At 38.5% G+C, this 27,874-nt stretch overlaps 1 protein-coding gene across 2 annotated transcripts in view; it reads right to left on the reverse strand.

Annotated features, from left to right (window-relative positions):
- GABBR2 (gamma-aminobutyric acid type B receptor subunit 2) overlaps nucleotides 1-27,874 on the reverse strand; it is a 487,842-nt gene that overhangs the window by 438,126 nt on the left and 21,842 nt on the right. The window lies entirely within an intron of this gene.

Raw genomic sequence — 27,874 nt, forward strand, 5'->3', positions numbered from 1 at the left:
GCATCTAACAAGAGTGTCTTGCCTGTGTGACTGCTTGCTTTTTAACAATTTTCAGTCAGGAGTAATTCCATATGAAGTGAAAAATCCGTGAGTCAGTAGCTATGGATTTACCTGTGTTTCTGTAAAAATTTTTACACTGTCGGTTCCATCTGAAGATTGTATGATCTTACGTTAAAGCTTCTGTTTCCCCCAGGCTATCAATTTGGTTTGATTTCTTCTTCCAAAGACACTGCTGTTGTAATATTTCTGCAGGGGTGATAGCCAAATGATATTTTCAAGCAAATCACTTCAAGGCTTTGCCTAATGTATCCAGGTTTTTTATAAAGGACAACCTACATTACAGCATGAGGTCATAAATGTTTCTATATACGGCAGACATTTGTCATTATTAAAGTCATGGGCCTGGATATGCCTCTAGTACTGACATCAGACTATTACCTCACTCATTTTTCTCCCTCCCTGCATTCTGGCAGCTTTTAATTTCTTAACTCTAAAATTGATGTCCAGATCTTTATTTGTACAATTACTTTTTCTTCTTTGTTTCACAGCTCCACCCCAAGGAGTAAGAAGCTTATGCAAGTTGAATTCATTTCCCATGTAACTTACTCATCATGTTTGCTTCTGCTAGTAAGGGAATCGCTGCTTAATTCAGACACTGTACAAGCAGTGTTAGAAAGATGTCATACAAGGGCTGGCCTTCTGAACAATAGGATTGCCACCAAGAAAACTTTTGCTGTTGCATTTGCACGGATTAGCCACGTGGGGTATAGCAAATAACGGGTTTGCCTTCTGATGCGATCTAAAATAGTTGAGTGGCTGGCATGACAGTCATTGTTCCAGAAATGAGTTATTTTTGTCAAGATAAAGAAGAGGTGCTTATAAAACTATTTTAAATGGTTGTAATTTGACCTCAAAATTTCCATCTGCAGTAATGCAAATACTATTATTTATGGATTTATAAACACTAATTTGCATGATATGTTTATTCATATACTTTCAAAGAGATGCTGAAATGATAAGGAGGAAAAAAACAGGCAACGTAGCAGTGTTTTGCACTCCTAGAAGATAAACATTTACAAATAAACACTTGCTTAGATTTGGAGGAGGGGAGGGAACCACACAAAAATCCCAAAACATCAACAGAAAACAAGCCATGTCTGCTTTGGCAAACTAGATTCACCTGTCCCTCCCACCAGCAGTTTGGTAAGAACTGAGCCATTGGGTCAGCCCAAAGATCTGCTCAGGCCAATTTCCTTTGTTAGGCAGTGGTCAGGATACTTTGAAAGGCAAATGTAGCTTGAGATTGGCTTTGGTACATTTCCAAATGGAAAGCAACAATACACTGAGTCCCCAAAACCAGCAAAATCTTATTAGGTGGCAATTAAAACTTCTTAGGTATAATCTTTCCTCCCTTCCCCTTTCAATCTTGTTTAACAGAAAAAGTTTTACATGGCCAAAGGTAGGTTGATTGAGTGTTTTTGTATGAAGAAGCACTGAAAAAGCAGTAAATGGTTTTGTCAGATGCATCCATCTCCACCCAACCCATGTCCTTTCCTAAAAGTGGTGGGATGGGGCCCAATGGTGCACTGTCCCCTCAGTCTTCTTGTGCCATGCCTTCCTGGTGGAAGGAGAGCTGAGCAAAGGGCTCCATGTACTTTACCAGGCTGCCCCATCTGCACAAGTGCAGTGCCTGTGCTTCAGAGCATGAAGCAAGCTCATTAGCTAACACACAGCTTGAGTGTATTCCTGTAACAAGAGTCTTTGCTAAAAGATGTTAGTAGCCTCTTAAATCAAAAAGCTGTGTTACCCTCGCTTACAGCATTACAATTTGAGGAAGTGCAGAATACATTTGTATTGTGCCCTATCTCAAAAAAAGTAACGAAATCGGTACTGTGACCAGCATTTCAAACGAACTACCAGTCTTGGGCTTCCTATGAAGAAAAAAATGTAATCTTGAAAAACTATCTGAAGAGTGTTTTCAGTCACCCTTTTTTAAGTCACTTGTTTTCACCAGCTGCTGGAGTTAGAAATCAGCACTTTTAGTGACCACCGAAAACAGTCAGTCAAAAACCAGAAGGCTTTTTGTTGAGTGGAGATTTCAAGGAATAAATTGAGAAAGCAATATTACAACAAAAGCAAAACTCAGAAGGAAAACATTATTAAATATCAGTAACTGCTATTGCATAGGAAGCATCAGTATTTTGAATCTGAAGATGTTTTTTGCTATATTAATTTTTTTGCCGGTGTATTCAAATTTGTCTAATTGGGCTGCATTGTCTGCCTTTTGGAGCAGGGGAAAGGGAAGATTAGTCTGAAAGCTACAGGGACTGCTGCGTCCTGGGTAGAATCCATATCAAGCATTCAAAAAATGGGTTATTTTATATGGCAGAAAAAGGGATGATAGACACAATTTCCTGACTACGTATTTAAATTATTTTATTTTCATAACTAGTACTGGAAGTGTTAATACAAGATATTGATTGTAGAGTTACATTCTGGAAAGAAATAATAGCCTGACACAGATGCCCTCAACCGTGGGAAATCATCTAGTTGAGAGAGACAGCTTCTGGGCCTGCTTCAGTTTTATTACTCTCACAACAACAAATGCAGACAGGTTCTTGATTCACAGCCTGGTCTTGGCCAACTCAGTGACTTTCTGAATTGCAGCAAACCGTGCCCAGCCTTCTCTGTGTCTAGGAAACTTTTGCTGCCATTTCTGTCACTGGCGCTTTGGTCCCTCCTCCTACCCATAGGCTCCTGGATGCTCCTGCTGCTCCACAGGCTCACTGCCCCTTGCTGCCAGCCTCCCTCGGGGCAGACCTCTGTTCACCCACCCCAACAGCAGCAGCCTCCCATCTCCACCAAGGTCCTGCCCAAACAAGTCCTTCCAATTTAAGGAAGGAAATAAAAAAACTAACCAAAACAATGAAAAAAAAAAACCCAGCACTCCAAATGAAATACACCATCAGTCAAGCCTCCCAGCCAGCTTTTATTCACCCCCTTCCCTACTACTACTTTTTCAGTCTGTCAGTGCAACTGAGATAGTTATTTTTCTTTACCAACCCCTCCACCTCATCCATCCAATCCAGAAACTCAATCTGAACTTATCCCGTCCTCTCTCCTGCTCCAACACTTACCTCTTCACCATTCTAGTCTTTCCTTACCCTGCAGCTTGCTGTACTCAAAACTACTCTAAACTCAGTCTTCTCTTCCTCTTAAACAAACTCTTGATTCTGCTTGGACATTCAGTTACTTCTTTTCCGTATGTAAGTTTATATGTCATGTTGAATTTTGCAGGATGTGAGACTTGACTGGAGTATTCTGTCACATAGTAAGATAAATAAAATTTCACTAATGTAAAAAAATCTATTTTATGTCTTCCAGAAAATTATGTTTTCTGTGTGCATGGGGGGTGCAGGTGGGTGGGGGAGGGGGGAGAGATTTTCCCCTGTAAACATGGAAATTTTTACATTTTGTTCCAAATTCTGAGGGGGTAAAAGAAGTCTTAAGTACAATTTCTTCTTCCACCCTCCTGTCATCAAGCATGGGGTTTTTTCGCTATTTTTTTTTAATTATTATGGCTGCTCCTCTTCTCACTCTTACTTATGTTACTTTATTCACTGTATAAAATATGGGGCTGGGGGTTTCCCCCTTTGGTGGTGTTACAGTTTATAACTCCTCAAATAATTCAATATACAGTCAATGCAACAAGTCTTGTCTCCTCCCTGTCATCAACAGCAGCTTTTTATGCCCAGTTGTCATCTTCCCTACAAAAATCTTCATACAACCATACATTGTTACAGAAAAACATCTATGCACAAAAGTACACTTTCAAATGCTTCCATTAAATTTGTCCCAACAGACACTTACAAATCCTTATGCACCTGTCAATCTGTTTAACTTTTTTTATTTCACTAATTGCTTGTGCTTTTCTACCACATTGGCTACATGCAACTGTTACTATACATCTCGTACCAAAAGAACAAGATTTCTGGGATAGAAACTTATTTTTGGTTACTAAAGTTACATCACATGAAAAAGAACTCTTTTCAGGACCCTTCTTGTTATCATAACATAAAAAAGTCAAGCATTTTGGAGTCCTAAACCATTTTGTAATTGCAAGCAGACTTGACCCTGCCTCTTTATGACAAGTTGTATTCTATTTAAACCCCAGTTCTGATCTGGTTGCTCACAACAAACACATTTCTACAGGAAAACAATATCCTTTAAAGTTGAATTGAAAGAAAGAGCAAGTAAAAAGGGAATATGTTTCCACTTTTTTATTAAAATGAGAGCTGTTGTAAATGTCAAACTAGACAAAGGACTACAAAGAAAATAAAGAGGTTAGAAGCAGTTATAGAACAGATTGTGCTCAAATACAGTTTATACCACATGACTTACAGATGAAGTTTGCGATAGGATGCATCTACAGTTTTCTTAATATCCTTAAAAATTATGTGTACTGCACAGAATTAAGATAGGTTCTGCAGTTACTTACTATTTTTTTATTAATTAATCATCTCTGTTTTAAAAATACTTTTTAAAAAACAATATTACCATTTAATTAAACAAACAAAATGGATGTCAAAAGTAGTAGTGAAGCAAATCCCTCATATCATCGTCAATACTTTTGCAGAGACTCGCAACCTCTCTTTTGGAAGAGATGGAAGGCATTCTGCGTGCAGAGAGATGTCACAGATCTCCCCTGTGCTGTTCTCCCTGCAAACAGCAATGCAAGAGATGTGTATGTTGCAGACACTCATCTTGTGAGTTCACAGCCAGAAAGCAAAATTGAAACTAGCCTGTGATCACCTTCCGTGTCGCTTTCCTTCTGCAACTTAATCACATGTGAAATTCAACTTCAGTTTAAGTAAAACCGCCCTTGCATCTTAAAGTCACTTTTTATGACTCTGATAAAGAAGGCTCATGCACTGATTTCTCTGATCTACGTAGTACTGTTTATGCTGGTAAGACTTCTTGAAAGCATACCCCATCTTCTGGGGAACTTGAAAGAACAGCATTATTTTAGAAAATATCTTGCCATATTTCTCAAACATTCCTCAAGCACTATGACATGACGCAATTAGCCTGTAATGTAATTAGATGTAATTAGACTGTAAGAGGGAAGATATTATTCTCTTCTGTTTGGTACTGTATCTGGAATACTCTATCTAGCTTTGAGTCTCCAGCACAAGCCCAGTTACCAGGCTGGTCAGCAGCATGCAGCGCACAGCCCAGCATGAAGAGGCTGAGGGAGCTGGGTTTGTTTAGTTTGCAGGAGAGCAGGCTAACTGGCAGCACAACAGTACTGGAGAAGGAGCTACAAAGATGACAGTCCTGGCAGATGATATAACAGCAGGCTATAGCTACAAACTGCAGCCTGGGAGATTCAGCCGGACATCACGAATACCATTTTCATGAGAGCAGCGCTGGGACAGGTGGCCCAGCAAGGCTGCGGAGCCTCTGCACCGGAGGCTTTTGAGGTTTGGCTGACTGAGCCTCAGCTGACCCACTGCAGTGTGGGCAACAGTGCTATCTGGGCCAGAGACTTAGGCCAGATGACCTCCAGAGGTGCCTTCAAACCAACAAGTCTACAATTCTAATGAAGTACATGCCTAACCGGACAGAGCCCATACTATCATATTTTAAAACAGACCCCTACCTAAAATTTAACTATACTACAAATACCTACTTGCAGATACGTTAAGAAAGGTGGTGAAAATGTCTCCTGAAGTATGCTTCATTTAAATATTTTTTTAGTATTTTCTGTACGTATCAGCCATTTTAACCATTTTGCTGTAGTCAGTTCAGCTTTTGTTTGAATTTTTCATTTAATGGCACAAGTTAGGAAGGGACCCAAGGGAATGTTTAAATCCATAAAAGGTGCTATAGAGCCTGACTAGTAGTTACACCTGAAATATAAATGTACCTTACCTTTGACAAACCCTAAAGATATACTTCGAGATGTGAGCACTATCTAACTTTAATAACTCTGTTTAAAATTAAAATGGAATAAAATTGTTCTGAACTGAAACTGGAGTTATATGCCTCCTCACATTGATCCTCGTTCAGAAAGAATTAAAACATATTTATAGCTTTCAATGGTAGTACATTCTCTGAAGACTGATTCAGAGATTTACATCTCTGTAATGTAGAGATGTAAATCTAATGTAAAGTAGAGTGGTCTACTCTCACACTTAAAGCCAATTCTTATTTGTGTTTTTTACCCTCAACTGCTTGATTTTTCATTGTTCTTTTTAAAGGTGGGGGTGGGGGGGAGACACAAATTATATTTCATTGCAGTCACACCATGGCTTTGCCATCTATATGCTGTTCAGATTTTAAAACAAAACAAAACAACAGAACCCGAAATTCCAAACAGTACACATTTCCTATTGATGAAAATGGCTAGAAAACAAAAAAAGAAGGTTGTGCCCTGTCCCTGGAAAAGTAAGTAAAAGGTCCATAATTTTCAAATATATCACCCAAGTGCTACCCCCTGAAACAAAGCAAAGCATAAGTACAGAACAAAAACCTTCATGCCAGAAGTATTAAAATTTGAATAAAGTATATTTTGGAACCCTTTCTGGCTACTGTCTGTCATATCCCCCACACCTCCCGAATGTGCTGCTTCTTTTGCACAACACAGCCTCTCTATGCATTACTTGAGGGTCTAGGCTATCCAGCGGTTTTCATGCTATAGTCCATCTAAAGGAGTGTTGATAATATACATGAAAATACATTTTTGAGGGGGAGAAGGAAAGAATCTGCTCATCTTGGGAGATCAAGCAAGGTCACCATTTCAAGGGACCTGATGGAAACCATATCCACACCTGATGGACACTTTTTTATAACTTCTGTACTTTTAAAATTATTTTTTTCCTTCCAGCACCATGGCATTTGAGATTCAGAAAAGAAATCTTGGGGGAGCTGACTGTTGTATGAGAAGCACAGGTGAAACTGGGAAAAAAGTGGTGCTAGGTGAGGGAGCTGATCCTGTGGCTGGCTAAGTGGTTGTGAACTGTCAGTAATGACGATGTAATGGAGGCTTCCTGCCTTACTAAGCATCATTACCACGGATACAGAAAATATCTCAATTCAAGGTTTTTGGCTTTTTTTATTATTGTTTGGCCAGTAAAGTGCTTGCTGTGCTTCACTGCTGAAATCACAGTAAGTTCTAAAACCATGTTGCACTGCAGCTGCCAGACATAATGATGGAGTCTGAGGCATAGCAGTTCAGCTGGAAACTGCCAAGGGACAAACAAAGAAAAAAATCAGTGCTACATTTGCAGATACTCATACAATTGCATGTTGCCTGGAAATGATTCCTTTTCCATACATTTTATTTATTATTCAAATATTGCAATTTTAACCTGAATTATTTCAATTACAAGCTTGACATTCTCTTCCTTGTCAGGCAGGAACACCTTTCAACATTTTCTGGTAGCATGAAATAATTAAAACTTAAAAAAAAAAATTATGTAGTGAATATATGCCACATAATTAATATGTTATATATATAATTATTCTACATATCTTCTTAATGATCTGGACCCTTATTTCCCCAAGATACACCTTTGCCAGTGACAAACAACAATCAGCTCTTCTGTGTGTACATGTGTATACACACTTTAACAAAAACACCAAAGGAACACTTTTTTATAGTATATATCACTTCAGAAATGCAAAACGAGATATCGACTTGGATGACACAGGACCTGGAGTACAATCCACTTAATGCTACATTTTATCACAGTGTAATTTTTTCCCCAATTTAATCTGATAGGCAAATATAGTAGAGAACAGAAATGTAGTAAATTATCCCACCTTTATCCTACAGATAATGGAGCAAACCATTGCCCACTGTAACTGAGTTTTATTTTGTTGCAGTGGAAGAAGACAATTACAGGTAAATTTGTCAATGGAGTAATGTGAGCAACTAAAACTAGCTGACCTTTCTGGTACACTGTTCCACGACAAGAATCGCTCCCCTGCTAAGCAGCAGCAGATGGCCAGAGCTGCACAGGTCTGCTTCCCAGTGAAAAGTAATTTGTTTTTAATTTGTATGTAAAGAAAGAAGATGCAAGCCCTTATTTAAGAATCCCAGCCCAACACCAAAGCATGTCCACAAAAGGGGCAAGTGGCTGGCTGCTTGAGGTTTGGCTTAACTGAGTTCACCTGCAACTCAGGTGGCTGCTTGGACCCCTGCCTGAGCCTGGAGTGGCCACATTGACCAAAGCTACCCAGAAATGTTCGTCTTGTCACGCTGCATGCCAGAAACAGCATGCACCAGTGTCACAGCACAAGAATGAAAATGGTGGAAAAGAACATCATCAAAAATATAAAAGCAGAAAAACATGAGAGGGAAAAGGCATGAGGTCAAGAAGATGAAAATAGTACAGGAAAAAAGAGACTTTCATTTCATAACAGAGACAAAAAATAAAATTTTAAAACAAAAACTGAGGCCGTAGAAGAACGAAAAGATCTCTTTAAGCTTGGCTAAATAGTTGACTCTTACACATTGTGGATTCAAAATAGGATATCTGGAAGAAAACCCTACAGTAAGAGTGTTACCGGTCAATTCCCAAAAGCCAAGAAACAAAAAATTTTTTTACTTCTGTCCTCATATATTAAAATACAGGATCTGATTCCCCCTCCTATTAGTCTGTTTTTATTCTGTTCAAATTTCTTTTCTTTTTGCCAGCATTAAAAAGGAATAACACCAGTGTGTAAGTGGAAGCTTTTACAGAAGAACACTTATGCTACCCCAAAAACTGAATCTTTTCCCTAATATTCTTAAGGCACACAGTCTTCAGTATCAGCATATCACTTTACTAACCACCTTAATGTTTGTGTATTATATTGAAAATAGAATGACAGTACATGATAGCATGTACTGGTATCTTAGGTTGCCTAAAAAGTACCTGATGCTAAGAAAAGATTCATTTTTGAAAGTAACCTTTCAGAAGTCTGTAGTTGCTAATAATCTATATACTTTCTTCTTTAAGCATGATGCTTTTTTTTTTTTTTTTTTTTAATGTGAGATGGGAGCTATGCTGCCATTTGGGCAAATGGCATTTTGCTAATATAGTTGTTGAATATTTTTTGAAATCAAGCAGAGAAACTTCCCTAAAATAACTTGTTTAAAAAGAATTTGTATTCAACAGTGCTTGTTAAAATAAACAGAGCTTAAAAAAATCCACTCATTAGTGGTGAGTGGGAAGCCACTAATTCCCTGTTGTAGGTCCTAAGCCAACAATTCCTGCTAGTTTTAGGCTTTCATTTTTAAAGCTATTAAGATTAATCCTTTTGAAGCAAATAAAGCATTTCAAATGAATGTATGAAAACCAAAAGAGCAAGTTCTTGATTCTGCAAAGAGCTCATGCACTACTCACAGTTTTACCAAGAAATTAAAGTTTCTGGTCAATTTTGCTGCTATTCACTTGAAGATATCCAAATAAAAAACTAATTATCACTACCCCTAATATTCCTTAGACACTTGCACCTGATGTGCATATCACATGAGATTAGTTAGGAAAGAGTCAAAGAAATTAAAGTCTTGTATTTAAACCTCTTCGCTCTGATGAATGACCTAGCTAGCATCAAGTCCTGTGGTTATACTTAGCCATCCAGCTAAGAGGCTAATCAAGCTATAGGCACTTTTGGCAAACTCTTCCCAGACAGATGAATGGATTTTTCAGAAGGAGGTGTTAACCAAACTTTTATGATCTGCCAGTGATACTTACTGGATCAAAAGTCCAAAAACTTTTGCTTGTTGGAACGATGCATCAGCTTAAATCTGTGCTAAAAATTCTTACTACTATTGACTTTATAAGGCATTGTAACCCAAATTACTGTTGTATGTTGAATCCCCTGCAGAGTGCCCACAGACACTAATTTCACTAATTCCTCCTGTGTATGTATAAGACTACATAGGGTAGCTCAAAAAAGCCTATCTGTATTACATTAGATTTGTAAAGTGAATGTCCAGGATAAAATTATCAAGTTTAATATATATTGCATCTGGTCTTAATCATAAAACAAAGCAATAGGCTACAACATAAACTCAACCCATTCTAAGGTTAGCAAATGTGGCTTCTGGGGAAAAAATACTGTCAAGCATGTGGGAAGTTTGTAAGCATGTATATGTGTATCTGTATATGTATACATATAAGTATATGCCTACACACACACAGAGATGAAGTGTGTGATCTGAAAATTAGTTACCCAAGAACTAAGCAGGTAGTTCATGTTGCTTTAATTAAAAACTTTTGCCACACAGGTAGCAGTTGAAAGAGTCTGTTTCAGGTCTTGACTTTAAGAAAATTCAGAAATATTGCAACTCAGGAGCATTAAGGCTTTACATACAGTCTCTGTTCTCTAACTTAGTTTTCTTTGCACATATGAGCCATCTGCTTGGAGGAAAATGGGAAAATGTCACTTTTAATAAACATACAACGCCTGCGGCAAATTAAGATTGTATTTGACAATCCTACAAAAGTACAGAGGAGGTAAGTTTGTTAATGCTGATTATCTTCCAGATCTTCGATAGATTTTCAACAGCCATTAAAACAGGCATCTTCAAAGAACTTGTCAGGGGAAAAGTAAAATATGTTTATGTGGAACAAATTCCTTCAAAGATTCTTTCTACATGGTTTCCTACCCAGGATCATGTCTTTCTGCAAGAAGAGGAGAATGTTTTGGATCATATTTCCTATTGCATTTGAAATTATTATTGTTTAATTTTGTGACAGTATTCTCTTAACTGTCAAACATCACATGTCATTTTGCATTTCTTATTGCCTTAGCAAACACACTAAACTTTGTATTTTAAATTATCCATCTCAAAAGCAAAAGCATACATGGTCTTTATCAGACTGTGCAAATACAAAATTATGCTAGAATCTGGTAACATATAATGAAATTATTATTAACAGATCAATTTAAAATAAATCAGCACAAAGATTGTTATTGTTTTAAAATAACATGTCTTGAGAACAGAGCACAGGACACAATGAATCTGTGAAGTCTCATTATGCTACAATGTCTGCCAAAACCACTCTTCTATCTTCTACCAAAACCTTTGATCTAAGTTTTATTATAATTTCCACTTTATCTTTCTTATACATTTATTAAAATTAAGGTTGCATTAAACCAAAAGAGTAGGAAAAGAAAAAATGTTGAAAACCAGCTCTAGTTCGACATCATCTGTGTGTCTGGGCTTGGATCTCTGCAATCCAGACAACAACCACTGAACAGCAGCCTGTGGAAAGGACAACTTCTGTCCATGGTACACCTCGCTTGCACTGAAATTGCTCCCAAAACAGCAGAGAGCAACTGGGGAAAAGATTTCCCTTTGGCAAAGAGCTTGACTGAAAAGACTTCAATTTTTAAAACCACACTGAACCACTCAGAAAATACTCTGAGATCAAAATTAAAACCTACATTCTCAAAAAAGACATCCCGGACATTCCTAAAACAGAAAGATAATGGACAAGTTTCCTACTGCTGGCAGATGAATTGGTGCAAGAGCCTAGCATGGCAACCTGCTGCTGTAATTGCTCTTCTAGCAACTCAGTCAGCTTATACTTCTGATGCCAAAAGATCCAGGCTCCAAAACAGACCTAAAGGAAGCTGGGCAAGGAACTGCAAAGGAGAGCCCTACTGCCCCCAAGGGCAGGAGCCGGCATAAATTGTTCCTGGAAATATTTTAACTGGTAAGAGGACACAATGATGCACTTTTGGATGTTGCTGGTACTATCAGACCTGCCTTCTGTTACCCTGAGTTTTTCATCTGGAAAATACATCCTTCCTGATAACCAGTAGATTATCCACATCCTTCCCATTCTCCTTGCATCATCAGCTCAGCCCCTGAGTGACTGAGAAATTAGAGTTTCCCCTTAGTGGTAAAGAAAGTCCTATTTTGGCTCTCCAATACCTGTCTTTTAAATTACAACATTTTGGAGACCACAACACCTTCAAAATACAGCATTCTAACCGCATACAAAAGGAAACCTAGTTCTGGTCAAAGATAAAAATCATAACCACCTTTGAGCTATCCTTCTGCATTAGCTCACATATACATCCAGAAAAAATACTCTAAACAAGTTCCTTAAATGTGCTTGAAGGTCTGAAGCCATCTCTGACACAATTATTTAATATTACTACTATTCCATTTTATTTTATAAAAAACACTACAATATAGTAAGCTATGTCGTGCATATACCATACTATTATTATATCACCTGACATACCAATATATTTGTGGGAAGACAATACACCATCAAATGCACTATAAATGGCAAAAGAAGTGCGTAAGAGCAATGTAGCAAATGCCTCTGCATAAACCTCTGGCTGCCGTATCTACTCTCTGTCTATAATTTTAGCCTTATGGGTAAAGAAACACTTGGACCTTCTAAAATAAGTTTTAAAAACTAAGGACTTCTTCTAAGTTATCTGGCAACCCTCTGTATTTTTCATTTAGGTAACACTTTCCATGATTTTCCATCATGAAAGCCATTTCTATGGAGATGTAGGACTGTGAAAGGTGATGTGAAGTTAGTTCCTGAGGAAGAGGAGAAGTATCCTTTGTTGTACAGATCTTTATATAAAAATCAATACAGATTAAGCCAATCTATGCATATCAGATTATAAAAAATAATCTGTTGTTTCGCACCAGAAAAGAAAACACCTTGATGATGTTTTCTTGGGGCTTCAGTTCATCATCGACTAGCACAGCATACAAATCACACTCATATTATGCATCAGTCTACATAAAATATAAACTTTCAGCAGGAAGCTGAAGCCTCTTTCAATGAAGCAAGAGGTAAGGCACAGATCAGTTCTTTTTTTCTTTCTTGCTCGTTTCAGAGGTTTTCATTTTGCTTTGCTTTAACCGGTGTTTCTCTCTGTCCATTGATCAGTGACACCACGAGGACAAATGTTACCCTCAGTCCAAGACACTTGCAGTGCTGTTCAGGAGCAGCAACGTAAAGCACCCCCTTGAATAAGGCTTGTCTGGGACAAAGTATTCATTAGCTACATGGACCAAGAAGGAAGGTCTCCCATTTCTAATGTTCTGCCAGAGATTTGGGCTGAAGAAGGAAGGAAGATTCAGGGAAGAAGGCCCTGGCGTGAGGTGGTTTTATATAACTAAGAACAGTGAGATGGACTATGGACAAATGACATTTATGGAGCACCATATGATAGACTAACAAGTGGGAAGAGGTATGAAAAAATATGCAGAAGAGTAAATGATAACTAGAAATGTACCTAGGTCCAAACTTGGAAGCATCACTGCTCTCCAGCTCTCCCACCTCTCTAACCCACAGCTTGGACTTTTCTGGACAAGACTTTTGTCTTTTGGCTTGAGGAGCTAGGATTTTGCTACTTGCATCTCGGAAGCCAGAATTTTAATTGCTGCATATGCAGTCAGACTGTATTTTCTATTTAAGTATTATGTTATTCTGGTCCTCTTCTCCACAGAGAACAAGGGAAAATCAATCTAGTGGGATGTTTTTGCTTGACAAAGGGGTTTGTTCATGATTCCTAAAAAGATCTAAAACCTCTCTACAGGGGCAAATGAATGCAACAGGCACTGCTTGAAAGACATACAGAATATGCAGGTATCGGGTAGCAGCAAAGATGTACAGCATAAGCACATGTTATCTATTCAAAATTGGGAACAGAGCTGCATGCAACACAAATCAGAGTAGATATGGAGAATCTCAGAAGAAATTAAGTGGGAAGGGGAAGAGAGTAGAGATAAAAGCATTTATATGTATTTACATAGATTAAGCTGGGCAAATTGACAACAAGCTAATACGCACTTACGGAAGTGGCTGGCGGCAACTGATTACAGGAAAAGGAGGGGAGGAAAATCAGAAATTTGCAAGTACTTCTAGGACATGTAACAAGATGGAACAGCTGAAGAGAAGAAAGTGATTTTCCAAAGCTACAAAGAAAATCTCTTTAGGAGAACATCATTTGTTTGGCCCCAGGGAGAAGAGAAGTTAGATTACACATACACCCTCTATGCTATGCAATGGGGAGAATACAGCACTAAAGAAATGGAAAACTGACTTCAGCTCTGTGGGCCATATAAGCCTTCTTTTTACCATAGCTTTCTCACATAAAAACCTAAAATACGCTAAAATCAAACTTTTTGTTTTCAGTCCTCATTACTGTTAAATGAACTTTATTTAAGACCTGCTTTGCACGGAGATTTGTCCTACTCTTCTGAAGATAAGCACTAAGGCTTACGGAGTAAAGTGGCTTGAAACCCATTCTTCTATCTGTCCAAGTGGCCAGTCAGAAAGGTACCATCCCAACATACTGCAAGAGGTAGAGCTAAGGGATACTGTAAGATTAGAAATAGGCAACATAGAGACAAGTATCATTCATTACCTACTATCCTGAGATGCATAATCATTCTTTTGTCCATGTCCTGCCTTCTTGCTGTGTGACAGTCTGCATCTGCTGTTACTTGGCTACTCGGGCAGGTCACTTCTCAGCCCACACTCTCTGACATTGTTATCAGTCTCTTTCTGAAACCTAGGAATAACATCTCTACACAGCACAGACCCATCAGCACTACTCCTAAATAACATGGTGAAACCCTTTTTTAGGGTCTTTCAAATCCTAAGACCCATGGTATGGCTCTTCCTTGACTGGCGTGCTTAATCAGAAGCTTACCCTGAAAAGTTCTGAAGAAAAAAATCCATTTACACATCCTTTATTCTGGCTAACATTTCCAGACCTATCCAGGCACGTCTCAGAGGTCCCTGTTCTTGCAAAGCAGCCCCTAACAGCACTCCAGACCTTCTTCTTTCTTAGGGAAAACACCCAAAGTCCTGACAGCATTCTCTAATCAAGCTTTTGCCTCAACTTGGTACCGCCCTATGGTTTGTTTTAACACCACTGCAGGAATGCCCAAGAACTGGTTTTCCATTCATCTCCAGAGGCAGCAGTCCAGACACGTATTAACTTGTGTCAGCCACTGCAAGGGTTACAGACTCATTTATTTAGTGCATTTGTTTATCAAAAGTATAAATTGTATGAAAGAAACAAGAAAAAACAATAATGCTATAGATGATTTGGTTGTAACATTGAAAAAAAAGAACAAACTTGCTGGTCAAAATGTCGTCTTTGGTCTACTTCTCACTCTGATGCAGTGTCTCAATTTAAAAGTATGTTCTTGATTATGAAGTCATTTATACTAGTGCCTTGTTACACCTATGAAGATAAACAAATACATTTGTTAATGTATGTAGATTACACTGATGCATACATTTTATTCCATTAAAAAGCTAGCAGCTGGATAGATTGCTGCAGTGCTAATGGAAGCACGCTGTTCCTTCCTCTTTCCAGTTTCTTAGTTCTAGCAGGAATCTCTCATTTGACCTTGGGCAAGGCATTTAAATTCTTTGTGCCTGTGTTTTCTCATCTGTAAAATTAAGGCTATAATGTCTACCTACTTCACAAGAGGGACAGTGTTAAATTTAATGTATTAATGTTTTAAAGTGTTTTCAGACAGCTGGATCAAAACCACTACAGAATGTAGGTTATTATTAAAGTATGCTTCACTGAATTAATGCTGTTGCGTTACTGTATCTGATTAAATAAGGAAAAATATTCAAGTGACACCTCCTGGATTTTTTTTTCCAAAGGATGAAACTGATGTTCTTTCACCAGCCCACAGATGGACCTGAAGGCTTATTTTGGAGAAAGAAAGAAGGCAAGGAAATGTGGTAGTCAACAGAAGTGAAAGAGTCCTGCGGAGCGGATGATTATGAGGGCATTCAAAGCAATTGCAAGGCAGAGCAGAAGGCAACCACGCTTTGTGCCCCACTGTGACCCATCAGTCTCTGGTAGCAATACAGTCTCTGTTCATCTCCGTGCCAGTGGGACAGGAACACCCTCTCTGTACCATCACATTAACTGCTGCATTTGGCCTCCGCTCGGAGTAATGAAGTGCAAGATTTGTAGCCTGGAGTCACTTTCTGGTGGAGCCGACCAGCTCTCAGGCACAGTTCAGATATTCTTTGAGTCTGTTCAGTCACGGCAGCTAATCCATTTATGATGAACGTGGCATATTAAAGTGTCAGTTATAAAAAGAGGGATTATTTGCAGGAGAGTTGTTCATACCTGATGCCTCTCCTACATCTCCTCTTGACCTGATGCGCAGATGCCTGGTCTTGTCCTGTGATCTCACATCAGGATCTTGTTCTGTGGGGGTAAGGGGAAGGAGTGTTTGGAGCAAGAGCTGCAGGAAGATGAGAAGGGTTTTTGACAGCATGTTGAGTTGGATGTTGTACTGGTGTTGATGCCGCTGGTCCCAATGCCATCAAGGCATTTCTTGTGGATGACAAGGAATCTAGGAAAGTAGTGATTAACATGCATATCAGTGTGATTGACAAGCTATGTTGTCTGCTTTGTGCTAATGTATTGCATGGATAACACCTAGGCATATCAGAATCAGCATATAGATTTAGAGTACAGACTTAAATCAGAAATATTTAGCATATTTCCCAGTAAATGAATAAAAACTGTTTGATGCATCTATCTGCTCAATAGACCATGGAGATCAGATTCAGTGTGGTGAGGGAGTGTTTTTGCCTTGCAGGGTACAAATGGATAGTAGGGAACCTTACTTCAGATTGCAGAAAGACAAATTCACTTGCTTTCCCATTCCTCCATCCCCAATTTATCACTCCAAAGGCAAGAAAAAAATAAGTACAACATTAGGTTTGATAACCTTCTGATAGTAGTGTGCTATTAAATATACACAAATCAGGGAGCTTGAAAAAATACAAGCAGGGAGCATATCGTCTACCATCCAAATCTGCCAAGAAGACTGAAATAGAGGTTGCAAAGTCTAAGGTTGCATATATTTTATGTCTTTTCTGACACCATGCTGCATACATCAAAGTACCCATTCTCTTTTTTTTTTTTTTCTTTCTTATCAGATCTGCAGAGAGGCTAGACTACATGTTTTATTACTACACCAGTCAAAGACCACATAGCTTTCTGAACAGCAATGACACTGCTTCGATTTCTTAAGAAAAGTCTGCGGGACATGAAAACTTACCACAGAATCAGTGATGTCACTTTAGTCTGTTTGAATCCCTGCAGAACTGCTGCTGTGTAAAATGTGTGCAGTATCTTCTAGGATTAATTCTACTTTCTGCTGGTATTACACACAAAACACCCCTTAATTTTCCTCTCTTCACCAAGGCGCATGTAAGCCTTTCACAATGACTTTGCTTTTTGTTCTCCACCTCATATTTCATAAAATCTAAGTTAGGTGCCTGAAGCTGATTTCATAATGACATCTCTTTTATTTATTTGCTTATTTGGCTGACTGGTAATTTTTAAATAAGTCGCTGGTATAACTCTAACACATGATCATCCAGAATCAGCCTCCTGCTGCCAAAAATTATCTGTCTCTTTTGATTGAAAGATCAGCCACTTCCTTTGGCATTTTTATTCCAGATGTTAGCTCTGAATCCTCTACCAGCAGCAAAGACGTAACATTTTGCTGTCTGTTACACATGGAATAGAATACTTTTGCATGTAACTTCTATCAGACGATTAGGTGTAAGGATCTGAATGATGATACTACTGAGAGGTAAGCATGACATTCTGTATTGTCAGAATATCCTCAACTAGGAGATCAATACCTGATCAGTACTGCAGCAAAACAGTTTTCTTCCACCTCTAATTTCAGTGACACCGTATCTGCTAATATTTATAACTCTGTCTTACAATAAGGCTGGCTGGAGGAACAATGATGTGATTTATGTGTGAAAACCATTTACCCAAAATAAACTACAGTAAAGTATGCTTAAAAGTATAATTTAAAGCTACCGTTGTCATGAGAAGATAAAGTACATAGATTTGTATTTCATTTAGGAATAGTGCAACAGCCAATAATTCCAGTAATATTTCGAGTGACTGATTCAGTAGGCTGTTGCAGGGCAGTGGCGCAGTTTAAGTAGCAAGCTAATTTCCTGATACTATTTTTATGCACAGAATAGAAAAACTTCTAGACATTATTTGGCTAATTACGAGGTCAAGGTGAAATGGCACTGTGTGAAAGAAAAGGTATAGAGAAGGAAAGCAAAAACTAGATAGAACAAGCAGATACAGTGAAAAGTAAGGATACCAAGTCATAAGCAGAGTGAGAACGTGGGAGGTTGCTGTCAGAGGCAAAAGGAACAGGAGATGCAGAAAAGATGATCACCCTATAAACAGACAAAAGCGTAGCCCCCTACTGTGGACTTTTTTTTTTTTTCATGATCTAGAAATGAACGGTTTTGAGACATTTCCATGTTTCACTACACCTGGCATGATAAAAACCTACTATATGTAATACTTTCAGTTCCACAGGTTGAAAGGTCTGTCCCATATTTTTTTATCTTCTTCCTAGCTGTTTCACAACAAAAAAGGAGAGGGAACATGGCCTTGTTTTTCTGTATGATGCACCAGGTACATTTATACCCCTGGCATTTCCCTTCCTTTGGCAGCTCCCCCACAGAACACCCTGTGCGTGGAGAATATAGAAGCAGCAGGACAGAGATTCACAGCAATCAAAAACCTCCTGTGTATCTGAAGCCAAGATAAAATCTCCAGCACTAAAGCTAAAAAACAATTTCAGTGACATCTGGCAGAATTTGCCAGATGTTAATATGTGAATTCATGCACGGTAAGACAGGAAGAAAAGCAGATCTTCACTGAATGAGCTGTACCACACTGAAGAACTGAGAAAAAGTGGCAGAAATGAGTCCTAAAAGAGATAAGCAAAGAAAAAAGTAGCAAGCCCTTCATATGACCATTTCTCAAACACACTTTACATTTAAGTGAATGTTACAGGTCCCTGTTCTTATCAGATGACTTCTTCTTATAAGATTTTGATGCATTTAAGTAAGAGATCTTGACTATATATATAAAAAATAAATAAAAATATTTATTCATAAAGATTTAGGGATGTGTTACAGCCAATGTAAATATGTGACAATTGGTGTAGAAAGAACTGATGGTCCCAAACCCTCTCTGATCATTTTTGTTAAAATAAGTCCCCTTGTCAGTAATGAACAAAGATATATTGAACCCTTTACCTAAAACTGAGGGAAACTGCCAAATTAAGTCACATGCATCAAAGACCTAAAGACAAGTAAGGAAAGTATTTATTAAATTTGGCCACTGCTAAAGCTGGAACTCTGCACTTGTCTGTATTAAATTGTACCTATTTTTCCAGATCGTTTTTCTGATTCCTCTAATTCCACCTGCCAGCTAGCACCAAGGAAAAAGCTTCAACACAAATTTATAGATCCTGTCCTGAACTTCTGTGCAGCTGTCAGATAGGAAGAACATGTTGCATTTTTATTTTTAGATTCCAACAGAAACATTCACAGGTTATAACCCCAAGTTTGCCTGCTTCTTCCTTTCAAACGGATTTAAAATATATTAGTCTAAAATAGTCACTTCACTTCAATGGCTATGGAAGTCCTACTGCAAAAGCAACTTGAAGCTACAGGATACCACCAAAAGTCAGTTCCCGGACCTGTAACACATGGAGACTGCAATAAAGAAACAAAGCAGCCACCATTCCCACAGACTCTGTTTTGGACCGGGCATTCACCGAACAGGGTACATCCATGGGTTTCAGGCTCTGGTCACACCAGCAGAATCTCTTTCACACGATACTGTGTGTGTTTTGTGTCTCACTGATACACCCCTGTCTGACCTTCCAAACACTGCCCGCGCAGGTTCCTACCAGACTTGTGTAAACCAATTATGAAGTCCTTATCCTGCAGTGCCCCACAAAAGAAGTGTCAGATCCCACCTGGGATTATACCAGATGATGGCACTACCAGTGCCATCTGTGAAGCACTGTACAACACTGTAGGCTTCTGTGACCTATGAGAAAGCCCACAGGAGTATTCACCCAAGCCACTGCTTGCAAACCGACACGTGCCGGTATTGTAGCCCCCCCGTACAGAGGAACTGAACCGTACCCATCTGATGATTCAGGATGATGGAGAGTTTGACAGCTGCTTCTTCCCAGGACTACATGTTGCTGCTGCTACTCCTACTCCTACTCCTGCTATTACTGCCAGAAACAATAAATATGTAAGAACAATCTCCCTATATATTGTTTCAGATTTAGAACAACCCTGACTTCCAGACTGGAGACTCTTTCATAATAACCAGAAAAGTCCTTTTCTCTTTTTTTTCTTATAAAATACCTTGTTTTCAAATAATAAAGTTTTTTCCACAGTTTTTTTCCTGATGTATCTTAAAAATTCTGCCCTGAAAACATTTGGAGCCTCATGATGAGTAACTGTGATTCTACCACTGTTAATCTTACATATAGACTGACATTTGAGTCAAGTTTAATGTAATAGATGAACCCAACTGCTGACTGGTTCCAGTTATGTTAAAATGATCAGTGACTTGTAAAAGCTGCAAAACAATTACCTCCTTGGCAGGCTGAGGAACTAACCCCATACTGAAACGCAGAACTCTTCTCAGGTTGCTTGCTTTGTTGGGGAGACCTTTCCATCCGCCTGTTATTACAAGAACTTCTTTATCTCCCAGATGACTTGCAACAGTGCAGGAGCAGTGAACAATTCACTCATTTACTTCACTGTGCTTTTGCAAAACATTTATGGCAAAATGCAGGTTTTTCTCGTAACTCATTAATATCAATCCATTTTCATGTCTCCTGTTCTTATAGAACCCAAATTATGTATGGATTATAAGAATCTAATGTCCCTCCTTGTATTCATTTCACCATGCACTTTTCTCCCTTGTCTTCCCATTTGTTTAGGTGTTGGGGTTTTTTAAGCTCTACTATTTCACATTACTAAGACTTTGCAAATTTTAAGCTGGAAGGTGAGTGGAGTAACAACATGCTTAAGTGAAATATTCAATACTTAGCAATTCCAATTATCTTTCAGGTTTCCTATTCAATAGTACAACTAGGTAACCTCACTCTTGGTTTCTATACAGTAGTTTTCACCACAGACTAAGCAGGAAATTATTAGTTTGCCAATACTTCAGATACCCAGATATTCCTGAAATTCCTTCAGTTCTTTCCACTCAAGCTCAACTTAGCTTATCTTGCTACACAATCGCAGAACCACAGAACAATGAGGTTGAAAGGGACCTATGGGGATCATCTAGTCCAACCCCACTGCTCAAAGCAGGGTCAGAAGAACCAAGTTGTCCAGGGCTGTGTCCAACTGTGTTTCGAGTATGGCCAAGGATGGAGACTATACAACAGCTCTGGGTAGCCTGTTCCCGTGTTCAACCACTCTCACAGCAAAATAAAAAAAATCTTATATTCAGATAGAATTTTCTGTGTAACAGCTTATGCCCATTGCCTCTTGTCTTCTCAATGGGAATGAATGAGAAGAGTCTAGCTGTTTGTTCTCTAAACCCTTCCATCAGACATTTATAAACATTGACAGGTTTTCCCTTGACCCTTCTCTTCTCCAGGCTAAGTAATCCCAGCTCCCTCAGCTTCTCCACACACGAGAGATGCTTATCATCCTTGTCGCCCGTGGCTGGACTTGTTCCAGTAAGTCCATATCTCTGCTGTACTGGGGTACCCAGAACTGGCACTCCAGATGTGGCCTCACTAGTGCTGAGTAGACAAGAGCAATCACCTCCCTTGACCCATCAGCAGCACTCTTTGTAATGCAGCCACCCCAGGAGGCTGTTGGCTGCCTTTGCTGCAAGGGCACATTGCTGGCTCATGGTCAGCTTGCTGTCCACCAGGATCCCTAAGGCCTTTTCTGGAACGCTGCTTTCTAGCTGGTCAGTCCCACTGTGTACTGGTGCCTGGTGTTATTGCTCCCTGGGGGAAGGACTTTGCAATTCCAGTTGCTGAACTTCCCAAGATTCTTGTCTGCCATTTCTCCAGTCTGTCAAGATCCTTCTAGAACACCCATCTGGTATAACAGCCATTTATCCCCAGTTTTGTATCATCTGCAGGCTTGCTGAGGCTACAGTCTGTCCCATCATCCTGATCAATAATTAAAAGGTTTAGCAATATTGGCCCCGGTATTGAGGCTTGGGGTACACCACTAGTGACTGATCTCCAGCTAGACTTTGTGCTGGTGATGACTACGCTCTGAGCCTGTCAGTTCAGACAGCTTTCAGTCCACCTCACTGTCCACTTCATTAGCCCATACTTCATCAGCATGTGAGCTCTCTGATCACTTGTGTTGTAGGAATTTATCACCAATGCCCTCCAGAAACATCCTGAGCTGCTTGTACCCTTCCGTGTTGTACCTTCAGCAGACATGAGTGCTGCAAGCCGCCTATGAGATGAAGAGATGATAGCTCAGTATAGTAGCTGCACTTTACCTTCATACTAGTGATTCACCAAGTATCATCTGTTTTGCCTTCCCTTACACATAGTATTTCAAAACTAAATTTTACAAAAAATTTTGTACATCGTGTGCTCCAACCACTTAACCACCTTGGTAACCCTCCACTGGACTCACGCCATTATGTCAATGTCTTATACCCAAGAGCCCCAGATTGGTTCCTTTCAACCCGATTTTGTTGAGTTCCCTCTGTATAGAGCCCTGCCTCCAGTCATCAACCACTCTTCCAATCATATTTTTCTAGTATTATCTGTTACAGAAATTCAAAAGTCATGAGTCAGGCTCCAAGCTATCATGAAGCGGAACTTAATCATAATAAATTTTTATTGTTTATTTGCCTTTTGATTTCTGAATGCATTCCTATTACCTTTTCAAGTTTTACTCTGCAACCACACAAGAGACTGCAAGTCTATTTTTAAATGAAAGCATTAGAGTGGCTTCCTGACCATTCATCACACCACCTTCCTCACTGCTTCCAGCACTCACTTCAGAGCTCTCTGCTACGTGGGTTTTTTCTTGCATGCTATGGAAAGGCTCCAAGACAGCAGCTCCATTTCAAGGACACAGAGTTTTCCCACATTTCCTTATGCTCTAAAAAAGCCATGTTTGGGCAATCCTGAGTCAAAAAAAGGAAAGGATGATCTGGGGCAACTTTTACATGAAATAGGAATGAAAGCAGCAATTTTATATATCAGTTCAAAAAAATTAGAGGAACTGGTACAGGACAGAACTGTCTGGGTGTGACTCTCCTGGGCATTATGCATTGGGGAATAAAAGAAGTAGACTGACTAACACTCAGATAAGACAGGCAATACAGAGAATCTATGTGGGTACTCCAGTGAAACTAGAAACCACGGTCATGGGGTTCTACGTGTGATGTCTGGGCCAATTAATATTTAATTAACCCAAGAAAAATGCAACAGTAAAAAAAAAAAAAAAGACAATTTGGTGCTTTTTTTTTTTTCCAGAGAACTTAGTTGAGTAAGTCTCCTGGAATGTGATACCTGGGATTGACCTCCTTTTTCAAATCAGGCAGCATGGGGCTTCAATCAGATCCACACTGCACAAGGGTCTTTTCTCACTGAAGCATCTGCAGGCCTCTGACCAGCCTCATCACCCATCTCTGAACCCCTTCTATTACTCCTGTACTCATATTTATCATGGAGTACAGCTCATATATAGATTTATCACTGGTTTATCTAATGTCTGTTTAATACTGTAGCCACATTTTTCTATTTCATATTTTATGCATTGCACTTTAATTTCAATGAATTTGCTTTCCTGATGCATCTGCCAATTGAGTGAAAATTTTAATTGAAAACTAAACTTGAACTCACTTAGAATATTTGAAATTTAGCATATCATCTTATATTATCTCACCAAATTAATTATATATGATTACATATGTGTGACAGGATAGTCTGAACTGTGGCTGAAGTACCACAGTGATGATAAACAACTAATTGCTAAGTTTGGGAAAGCTGATTATGATTAGACTGTCAAAGGATCAGTGTCAGAACAGTCCTGTTTAACATTTTAATTTTTATATGGAAGGAATAAACAACTGGTTAATTTGCTGGAAATTTGCTGATGCTATTAAACTGGGTGCTACTGAGAATACTAACGAAGACAAAGAAATAATAGCAAGGAACTTAGTTTAGAAATATGTTTTGAAAATAACAAAAGACATTAAATTTTCAAAGCTGTAAAATCCTTAATTAGCAAAAGCATCCTGCAAAATTAAGATATTCAATAACAAAAACAAATCTGAACACAGTGCTAGAAGCAGCACTGGAAGCAGAAAATTAGACAAACACAAAATCTGCATATTAGGTTACATAGGCAGATGCTGGGAGGTAGCAGTCCTTCAGGTGCAAAGATGTATTTCCATTAGAGGGTTTAATTCTCAGACTCTAAATGGATGATCTCTCATGTAAAAACCTAGGTGGCATCCAGGCATTTCAATACCACAAACACAGGCTTGAAGGTATTTCCTGGATTAAGAGATCAGTTCATGAACAGGAAGGAGTAAGAAAACCATAAATACACAACTTTGCAAAGGAGCTAATCAACAAGCAAATGATCTTCATGCATCTGAACAGTAAAAACAACAAATGGCTATCTATATGCCTGGATACATAGTGCAATTCATTTGACCAAATTTAGATAGTTATGCTAAATATATAGGTTAGACAGTGGAAAGAAACAGACTCTTCTAGAACAGGATTCATCTCATTTTAAAGCATACACCTAAATGTCTTGACTATAAAGGCTGACCAGCTCAGACACACATATCTAAGAATAGGTGTGATGAATCAGATATCATCTTTGTATCCATCATCACTTAGTTCAGTTCAGCTTTGATGGGTGCTATCCGTACATACACATCCCACTTATGGATCAGGTCTTAAGAAGCAAGAGGAAGTATTTAGGAACTTTATAATGCTAAACTAGCAGTACATAGATAAAAGTAAGAATGACAGTATTCTCAATAACAATCAAGGCAGAAAGCCCTACAAGTTAAGTGTATTAGAAAGTAGTTGTTTAAATAAGGAGTAATGGGAGCTTTAGAAATACCGTAATTTCAAATTATGCAATCTTATTAGTAGTTCTCTTCCAGAGATTTGAAGAAATGTCTATAAACCATAAGAGCTCTTATACAGGAGAGATGAAACATGAAGGAAGAAAAATGTCATTTTGATTTTGTATCCAGAACTAGCCACAACCCCACATCTTCTCCTATAGTGCTACATAGGTACACATGTTTACAGATACAGGCTTTTTAGTAAGCTTAAAGTCAAAGTACCCAATGTGTCTATCGTATCATTTCTGTTGAGAGAATTGCATATTTATATATGCAATGTTCTGTAAATAAAGATTAACAAACTTTCACTGATACAAGAAACACTGTGAAATCTTAAAATATCCTCAGTTTCTCATGCTAATCAGTTATTATGTTATCAGGGAGATGGGTTTCAAATTTCTCTCAATCAGTATACAGAGAAGACAGTATGATCTTAAATCTAACAGAGACAGAATTATATATTACAACTGAAATATGAAATCAGCAAAGTTTAACCAGAAATAAATAATATGTGAAATTGCCTATTGGTAAAACTTTGCAAAAGATGCAGTAAATTCTTCACCCTTGGAAGACTCCGACTAAAAATTGCACATCTTTCAAAAAGGTAAATTACAGTTCTGAGGGAGACTGGTAAAGCTGACATAGGAATCACTTGATGGATAGAGGAAATGGTCCATGGAAGTTCAGGCTAATGAAGTCAAGATTACTGTATTTCACAAATTAATCTACTCGCAGGTTTCGATCAAGTTAGGACAGACAGCAGTAACAACAAAAATTAGAAACTAAGAACTAGCAGTTCTTTTATAAGCACAACAAAATTACTAACACTTCTACCACCATGCCTATCACTGCCAACATTACTGTATTCAAAATATTACTGATAAACCAATATCTACCTGCAAGTATCCTTTTCACAGCCCACATGTTTCATTTTGCTTTTCTGTCATCTGCTTTTCCTCTTCTGTTTGGTATGTAGGTTGTGCTACAAAGGAGAGGCATTTCTCATGTTTTCACAAACAGAAAATTCTCTATACAACCTCTTAATAAATAGATCTTAGTCCCAAGGATAAAGGCTTGGCACTTCACTTGGCTTAGAAGTATGCCTGTATTATAGCACCACTATGACTTCAGCTAGCAGGACACCACACTTAAGACAAATGACCCTCTGACTTTTATATCTCACTGCATTTCTAACCACTCCACAGTTTAAATGTCTTACTTTATTAATACTGTTTTCCAAGTTTTGTGGAAAGAAGTTTACACTGAAGTTCATCCTTCTGGCTGTGGATGTGGTTTCTGTCTATGCAGACTTAAAGATCAGACCTTTTTAAGACACCTTGACCTTGTCAGGATTCAGTAAAACAGTCTTTCGTGTAAACGAGAATTGGATCAAGAGTATTTTTCCCATTGTAATACAAGCACCTACACAACTGATTGTATCAGTAAAATTTTAATAATTTAATAGGTACCACATAAATATTGTAAACCAATTCCAGCTACCTGTCAGTTTTTCTTGTGAGTTTTCTTATATATTGAGGAATTCCTGTTTCTGTTAGTGTTGGTTCAGAATTGGAACATCATTAGAACAAAACGGTGAATGCAATTCAACATCCCTCCCTTCACAGTAAAAATGAACACATATTTAATTGGGCAGCATTTAATCACAAAACTGAGAAAAAAATCACAAAACCATCATGAATTTCCTTAAATAATGCATTTAATAACATTTTCAGAAAATCTTCCATTCCAGCCTGCAATCCATGAAATATATTGCTATGGCAAGGTACTGTAGTAATATTGGATCCACCCAGCAACAAGAAGCCAATTCCAAACAAAAATGTGAATAAAATTCATTTCTCTCATCTTTCTGTTGCTAAATACCTCTGGAGTTAACACCCCTCACTACAGCTTCAAACCCTACCTCTTCAAATATAGCACTCTGTTCAAAACATTTGGGTCTTTGAATATCTTGTGGTTTAGATGATACCAAAGCATGCACTCCTAAAGGATGCCTGTGCTTGGAAACTGCTCATAAGATATTAGGGCAACACCTTTTTCTGTTTCTTCTCTTTTTAAAACCCCATGGAACGCTGACTTCCTCTTCACAACATTTCATCAGCCTCCTGTTGATGACTCCTCTCTCTTGGATCCCTGCCTCTCCTGCTTACTGTGGGCAGATGAGATGTCACAGAGCACTCAAGAGTCAGTGGTCATGGGCAGGAGAAAGGAGCTTGGAGCAGTAAGGATGTGAGCCCAGATAACGCCTATGCTAACAGCAAGCAAGACAATCCCTGCAGTGGTAAAGAGGGCAAAAGCCACAGACAGAGGAAACAGACAGCACGACTAAATACTTTGACTATGGTAGACATAGAAGATTTGGAGAATCACCAGAAAAACTAGCTATGAAGAGCCTCAGAGAACAGTGCTTCATTCCTTTTTTTACTGCAGAGTCCTTCTGTATGTTTAAAATATTTAATATGCCTCTGTGTCAAACAAGAAAATGCTTTTAGCGGTATGGTGTCAGCTGGTATCTGAAATAGATAGATGGCACCTGAACGTGAAAAACATTTTTATTTTAAAAGATTGTCTGTGCAAAATAAATAAATAAATAAATTACCTTTAAGTGTGATGCAAAACCAGAATGTTTAATCTTTCAGTGGAACTACTCAAATCAGACAAGTGGTCTGACCACCTTTTACTTACTTTGAAAGAAACCTTGGTTTACTTCTCCTGACACTGTATGAGTTGTCCAGCAGTTCACCATTCTCAGAGCAGTTTGTCAGGCTGCCACACTTTAGCCTAATTGCAAATGATCCAGAACTTCAATTATTTTTTTTTTTAGTTCCTTGCCTTCAGAAGGAAAACAGGTCCCTGCATTGCATTGTTTTAT

The sequence above is a fragment of the Falco peregrinus genome, chromosome 3 (genome assembly GCF_023634155.1).
Source record: "Falco peregrinus isolate bFalPer1 chromosome 3, bFalPer1.pri, whole genome shotgun sequence".
Classification (NCBI taxonomy): domain Eukaryota; kingdom Metazoa; phylum Chordata; class Aves; order Falconiformes; family Falconidae; genus Falco; species Falco peregrinus.